This window comes from Cryptomeria japonica, chromosome 4 (genome assembly GCF_030272615.1).
Source record: "Cryptomeria japonica chromosome 4, Sugi_1.0, whole genome shotgun sequence".
NCBI classification, from domain to species: Eukaryota; Viridiplantae; Streptophyta; class Pinopsida; order Cupressales; family Cupressaceae; genus Cryptomeria; species Cryptomeria japonica.
The window spans coordinates 190,139,404-190,147,225 of NC_081408.1; positions in this window are offsets into that span (position 1 = coordinate 190,139,404).

Here is a 7,822-nt window from a genome sequence, read left to right on the forward strand (position 1 = left end):
AAGGTGGTGTGGGTTACTGAGAAGCATGGAGTCGAACTTCTCACTGAAGGCGTCGCATCTTATGGTGGCTTTTTGGGGTGCCATCTCTAATGAGCGCCTGTCGAACATTTTCAGGTTTGAAGACCAAGATTTCCTGAATAGGGTGATGATAGTGTTGGGTGAAGAATACACGCGAGGAGAGTATAAATACTGCATGAATATGGAGATAACATCAATGTTCACTACATGGGCCTTTGAGCTAGTCAGGGTTGACAGAGTGCATTGGGTGATAACAAATAGTGGGGTAAGTGCAAGGTAATGGGTCACAAATTGGCGAAAGTCTACGCATTGGAAAATACGCTCTTAGAAACGGGGGCCCGTTTTTTCTTCAGGCCCTCGAGGCAAAAAGTAACGGGGGCCTGAGGCGAAACTAAACAAGCCCTCATTTTTTCTCAAACAGGGGCCCACTTGAAAATGAAATGGGGTCTCGTTTTTTAAAAAATGGGCCCTTGTTTTTAAATCCGATTTTACCTATTTTTTTCGGGCGCATTTTGTCATTTTTGGACAATAATGGTAATTTTAGGAACGGACCTCCGTTTTGTGGAAGTTGATTCCACAACCCGCCACTTGCCTCAGGATTAGGTCTGGGATAGGCCTAGGATGGCCACACCTAAAACATGGCCCTGCAAATTCAAATCTCCATGAACAAAAGCACAAATATGAACTTCTGAAATAGTTTACATGCCTCTAATTAGAGAATTTTTATACGAAATTAAAACCCATTTCAGATTATACTGTCTAGATTCTTAATATGTATTTTGTAAAAAAATTAATTATTTTAACTATTTTTCATTTAATTTATACTAAATTGGGTCCATAAACTTGAAATATTAACTAATTTTGTTAATTTAATAACTTTTTTATTTTAATGAAATTTAAAAAAAAAAGTATATGTCATCAATCTACACAAAATTCTTTTCTATTTAAAAAAAAAAAGTTAAGTTTACGTCAAATTTTGTGGGCCGTACACGTCAAATTGTTAAAAAGATAATTACGGTCATTAAAAAAATTTAAAAAAAATACAAAAAAAAATGGTCATCAATCTTCAATGTGTAACAAATCATTTCCCAAAATGGTTTGAGAAAATAATTTTAATTGTGTCAAAAAGTGTGGGTCGTACACATGCATGGTATGGTCCTGAAACAACCATTTTAAAAACATAGTTTTTGAGAATTCCATTCAAAAAGTTATTTTTTATTGTGTGGGTATTAAAATAAATTACATATTTGGAAAGTAGACTCAGAGGAATATCTTTTATATTACTGAATTTTTCCAAGATTCAATCTCCAAGTGTTTCAAAATTTAAGCTCAAATGAGACAAAACCTGAAAATTGGGGAAAACACTTCCACTTTTTGGCCAAAAAGTGGACTCATCTTCTTGCACTGACCCATTGTGCGTGAAGACTGGAGGGGAGGGTTGGAGAGTTTCATTAGGATGGCAAGGGAAAGTGAAGGCTTTGTGTGCCCAAACGGTACATGGTTGCACTCCAGTGAATTTTGTCCTCCATTGCGTCCTTTCCTGCTATGGAGTGCTAACTGCAGTAAGGAAGTCCAAAGGGCATCGACGCAAATAGGTATGCATGGAGAGTCAGAGTATCTGGGCATGGGAAATGAAGGAGATAAGGAGGGAATTGGAAAAATGGGATCCCTCCAATGTAATGGGGAAGGGGGATGATTCTGGTTCGGGCTCATCGCCAAGGAAGAAGAGAGGGTGGACAAGGGGATCAAAGAAGCATCCAAGCGGTAGGTCTTTATGGATCGAATTCCCTAAGGAAGTACATGATAACCATGAGGACGAGGAGGATTAGTGAGAGAGCTTAAAGGAGGGGAGTGCTAAAGGAAAGGAATTAGTAGTTGTTAGAGAACCATAGTAGGGTTCTTTTTAGTTGATACTACATGTTTATACAACCTTGGGATATTTTGGTTTATGTATATTCGGATGGTTTTTGTAAGAAGGGTGTTTGGGAGTTTTTTGGTTTTTCTAAAACTACATTGCGTGCAAAATACTTTGATATATGTAATCTTTTTGAAAATTAATACAATGCAACAATTACCTATCGAAAAAAAATGTAGATGCAATAAAATTAAACAAAAATTGTAATGGTTGTTTAAATAATGTAATAAAAGTTTACATATTGATGTAAGTGATTAATTGTATAGTTTTACAATATAGGAGAATTTTTTTTGTATTAAGCATCATATAAAAATGAGTTACAAAAACCGAGAGTTTGGGCTGAGAACCTTTCAGCCGACTAAAGAGTTAACACCTAAGATCAGGAGCTATATCAGATAACAACTCAGTCCATGATATACAGTGATTTACATAGGAGCTGAAATTACAAAATTACATACAAAATGATAGTCTTGATAAAGCATCTCGGGGCGTACAACTAATTGAACACAAAGGAGGAACCAGGGTCGTTGTTGTCACCCACAGGGGGGAGCCAAGCAGTCCAACCTAGTTCTCCATCGCTCCAAACCAACACATTTCCATCAACAAATTGATCTTTGTAGGGGTGGGAGGGCATTCCTTCCAGCTCCAGCTCAATGAAGTCTTCTCTCTATTGTCGTGCCTCCATCTCTTGCATGAACCTCATCAGCCCTTGCTCAAAGTGAGTCTTATTGCTTCCCATGCGATCCCAAGTGAATACATGTGAGAGCTCCCTTATGAAAACTAGAGTGGATCCATTCTTTAACCACCTGTCAAATTTGTCCTCCTCTAGTCTTAGAATGGCTGTGACCTACATAGCAACAAGGTATCAGATGAGTCTCCTAAGAGACCCAGTGAGGTTCCTACTCTTACCATTAAACACATCATCATTCCTAAATTTCCAGATGATCCACATAATTTCCAAAGAGAGAGCAGACCAAAATAGATTAGCATGTTTCTTGCTGCCTTTAATATAACCAAATACCATCTCTTCAACAGTAAAACAATTGCTATTAAGTGAGATACCAAACAGATTCCATACTTCTCTAGAAAAATGACAGCCAAAAAAAATGTGATAAACAGACTCTGGGACACGACAAAGTTTACACAGAAGGGGTTCTCCGTTGATGTCTTTCAATGGCAGTTTATGAAGAATGAGTCTCCAGGCAAAAAATTTCTTTTTAGGCTCGGTTGGGTAGGACAATATAGGAGATTTAAAAAAATGATTTTAAATTATCAGTTTGTAAGAAAAAGAATTTTATTACTAATTAGATGCGTTTAAATGAATTTAAAGGGTCCTTTAATTGTTAGAGTATTTGGGTATTTACTTGATTAATTAAACATTATTTGTTTAATTATTTAAGTTCCCTTTATCTCTTTTACACTTAAGCTAACTTTAGGTGCATATAATTAATTATTGTAACAGGTTTTTCAACTTGCAAAGATTATTTTGGTTCCTGAGCCTCCGGAAGCATTTTTTTCTTAGATCCAAGCCGTATGGCCTGGCACGCAAATCGAAAAAAATTCAATTTTTTTTTTTTGCCTTTTTACGGCATGCAGGCCGAAATTTAATTTTTGTTAAAAAAAAAGAAAAAAAAGCCTAAAAGGCAATAGTTGTTTTTTTTAAGAAAGATTAGTGGATTGAAAAATGTAAAATGAAAGAAGTGATTGTATCTGCATATGGTTGATAGTTGTTACATAATTATAGGTAGCTATAAAAATAGTTATTTAATGTTAAAATAATTAGTTTCTAAAATATAGATTAGTAGTGATAGACTTTTGTATTGGTTATCATTGCTATTATTTTTTATTTTCAATCCCTTCAAACAACTATTATTTTATGATATTCTATTTTTGTAATTTTTCATTGCTTTGAACATATGATATAAAAAAATCTAACTGTTTATTTGTTAATGTGTTAATGAGTCTATTGAGACCTTAAATAACAATTTTTATAGCTACCTATAATTATGTAACAACTATCAACCATATGCAGATACAATCACTTCTTTCATTTTACATTTTTCAATCCACTAATCTTTCTTAAAAAAAACAACTATCGCCTTTTAGGCTTTTTTTTCTTTTTTTTTACAAAAAATAAATTTTGGCCTGCATGCCGTCAAACTGAGAGGGGGGCGTGAATTAGTCTTCACCAGAAAACCCCTATAGTCATATAAAATTCGACCTATTTTGGTTCTTGAGCCTCTGGGAGCATTTTTTTCTCAGATCCAGGCCGTACGACCTTACATGCAAATCAAGAAAAAAAAGAAGACTGAGAGGGGGGTGTGAATTATTCTTCACCGGAAAACCCCTATGGTCATATAAAATTCGACCTATTTTGGTTCCTGAGCCTTTGGGAGCATTTTTTTCTCAAATCCAGGTCGTACGACCTGGCAATCAAGAAGGAAGACTGAGAGGGGGGCGTGAATTAGTCTTCATCGGAAAACCCCTATGGTCATATAAAATTCGACCTATTTTGGTTCTGGAGCCTCTGGGAGCATTTTTTTCTCAGATCCAGGCCGTACGGCTTGACACACAAATCAAGAAAAAAATTCAAAATCTTTTTTTTTTTTGCCTTTTTACGGCATGCAGGCCGAAATTTAATTTTTGTAAAAAAAAAGAAAAAAAAGCCTAAAAGGCGATAGTTTTTTTTTTTTTTAAAAAACAATCTTTTTTTTTTTTTGGTTTGTGGGTACCGGATTGACAGGCCTATCAGACCTGTCAGTCCGGCCTCTGCAGCCCCCGTCAGTGGCCACCTGCCCTCGGCCCCCTTGCCAGTGTCGTTTTTCGGCCTGGCCACCTCCGGTGACCCTGCTGCCGCTTGCGGCTCCTTGCTCCCCAGCTGCCGCCTCTTGGCCCCCGTCAGCCCCACGACTATTGCCTACGGCCCCCCGCTCCCCGGTTGCCGCCTCCCGGCCCCACGACCGCCACCTACGACCCCCGTTGCCCAACCCTCCCCGGCCTCCTCTGCCACCCGACTGCCTAGCCGGCTCCACCGCCCGCCAGAAACCGCTGCCCGGACTCAGCCACCCAGCCACCGGGGAGCCACCGGAGCGCCGCTCCCTGGCCACCGGACCACCCACTGGCCACTAGACCCTTTTTTGGCTTTTTCAAGGGGGGCTTGGTTTTTTGGCCCTATCTTGGACATACGGAGTCATTTTTTTGAAAATGAATAGGCGTCAGAAAGCTGGTTCTGAGACCGACCTCATGGTGTTGGTAATTTTTTCTAGTTTTTCTATTTGACTGTGTTTTTTTTGCAGTCAAAGTGAGGTCTCTTTTTTGCACTCCAGGAGACGTAGAATGAGCATCCGACCTTTGTTTTTTGAAAACTTTATATTTTTGGAAAGCGTGTGTTGTGTACTTTCCAGAATTATGATTTTTATTTCCAGATTCTACTCCATGCATATTTTATTCAGTTTTTTGCTTTTCAGCACTTTGGTGGATATCGTGGTTGTTCCAGGTCCTGGGATCTCTTTTCTGAGTAGGGTGTCTCTGTTTTGCTTCTCGTTTCTATTTCCAGTCTTCTTATCATTGTAGCTTGTAATTATGCAAATGCACTGAGATAAGGTGTCATCATGCATTGTTTACTTGGAATCTTGAATATCTAGTGTCTTGTTGTACATGCATTGTTGATCAAGTGCCATGAGGGGGTTGATGTTTGCCTATTGTTTGCCATCTTCCTTTGTCAAGTGAGTGTTCCTTCCATGACATTCACCTCATGATGATGCGTCTCAACACCTTTTGATGTTCTTGGTTCTTCGTCATGCAATTTTTTTTGGTTGTCCTTTTCAGTGTTTCTGTCCCTCTCCCACTTCCGCATTATGGGGAGGTTTATCCTGTTGGTTCTAATGCTTCCGTGGTTCGATTGATCAGCTCTTCAGGCTTTGGTGTCTCATGCCATCTATATCTTCGATCTTAATTGTTTTTTGCGTTGTTTGCCTCTTGATTCGAGTAGTATCATTTGAGGGCACTCATGCAGATTACAGTCTTCTCTACTTGGTCATGTTCTATTTCAGTGGAGGTTCTTCAGATCAGCAGTTATTCTTCAACAGAGTTTGCAGGTTCTTCATGCTTCAGTGATATTCTTTTTCATCTCTTTTTGGAGTAGAGTTTTGTTCCCATGTGTTTTTCTCTATTTCTTCAGTTCATAGAGATTTCATTGTATTTGGGTACCTGATCAGGCCTTGTTGCCGGGACCCATCTTTATTGCTTTCAGTAGTTGTTCTAGGTTTTAGCTTCTCCCTAAGTCTATCTTAAGGGGGGGTGTTAGAGTATTCGGGTATTTAATTGATTAATTAAACATTATTTGTTTAATTATTTAAGTTCCCTTTATCTCTTTTACACTTAAGCTAACTTTAGGTGCATATAATTAATTATTTTAATTAATTATTATGTGCAAACCTAGGTTTTCCCTTTTAGGGTTTCTTGACCTATTAAAGGTTGAGTTCTTTCTTTTCATTGTATGAAGAAGGATTATTATTGACAATACATTTTGGAGATTATTGAGCTCTCATCTTTTGGAGCATATTTTTCCTGTGCATTCTTTCCTTCTGTGATTTGCTTCATTGCTTCTCCTTGTAATAGGTTTTTCAACTTGTAGAGATTATTTGGGCTCCTGTGGTGTTGTATTTTCTCAACTCCTATATTCATAACAAGAGTTTATTACATATTAAATAAATAGTAGAATTGTGTTACATTGTAGAATAAAATAATTTTAAATTAATGTTTATTAGTAAAAAGCAAATTTGAAATCTAAGTGAAGATAGAAGAAAGGAAAGAGAATTAAATATTGTGAACAAAATAAAACAAAGTGTTGGACAAGTAAATTTTGGAGTGTAAGAATGTTTTCTTGATATCAAATAAATAAAAGTAGTTTGTTGTATTGAAGAATATAACAAAATTATATTAAAATATTGGAAATACAAAAAGAGAAAGCAGTGGAGAAGTAAGTCTTTGTATTGAACTACCTTTAGATTTGAGTTTATATCAATGAATTAAGTAGTTTTGATAGATAATAGTATGTGTTTTTGCAACAAATAGATAATAACTAATCAAACGAATAACATGTTGTGAGGCTGAGATGCCATATTTAGATTACACGAAACTTTAGAGTTGTAGATACATAACAAAGTCATAGTTAAAAAAATGGGATTAGGTGAGGAGGGATAAAAAAAGAAGTATGAACAAAAGTATGGAAAAAAATAATAACTTACTTGTTATGACCTTCTGATACAAAATTGTAGTGGTATGGTATGACAAAAAATGCTTTAGTATGATAATGGTGGTGCGCTATAAGAACATATAAAGAAGCAAGAATCAATTTTTATATGTGTAGTTAAAAATAGTAATTGTCATTGAAAAGAGCGAAATAATTTTAAGTTATGTAAATTTTGAATTTAAGATAAATGGAACTATGAATTGTAGAAACAAAGAAGTAATAATTGAAGTCACCTTATAGAGGAGATGATGAAGAATGATGGTAACTTGATATGGCTTGGATCTATTTTACAATTACAGTAAACTGGAAAAAATAAATTTTTAAATTTCGATGAAACTGACAATTACAAGTGTACGTTAGGAAATAGGAAATCATCACAAAACAAGATAAACGTAATAGCTCAATCACAAATGCATTCATTGCAATGAATCTATCCTAAGACACATTCAATAGAGACATGACATAAAAGCATTCAAAATTAAAGACATATGCAAACCAATAGCAGATTTGAATGCTCCTTCATGCGGCTCCATTGTTCTTCTTTCCTCTTCAAATGGTTGTGGATCTCACCTACAAGTGCACATACATAATTGAAAGCAAGATTGACATTGATTATTGATCAAGAGTACTAGAAG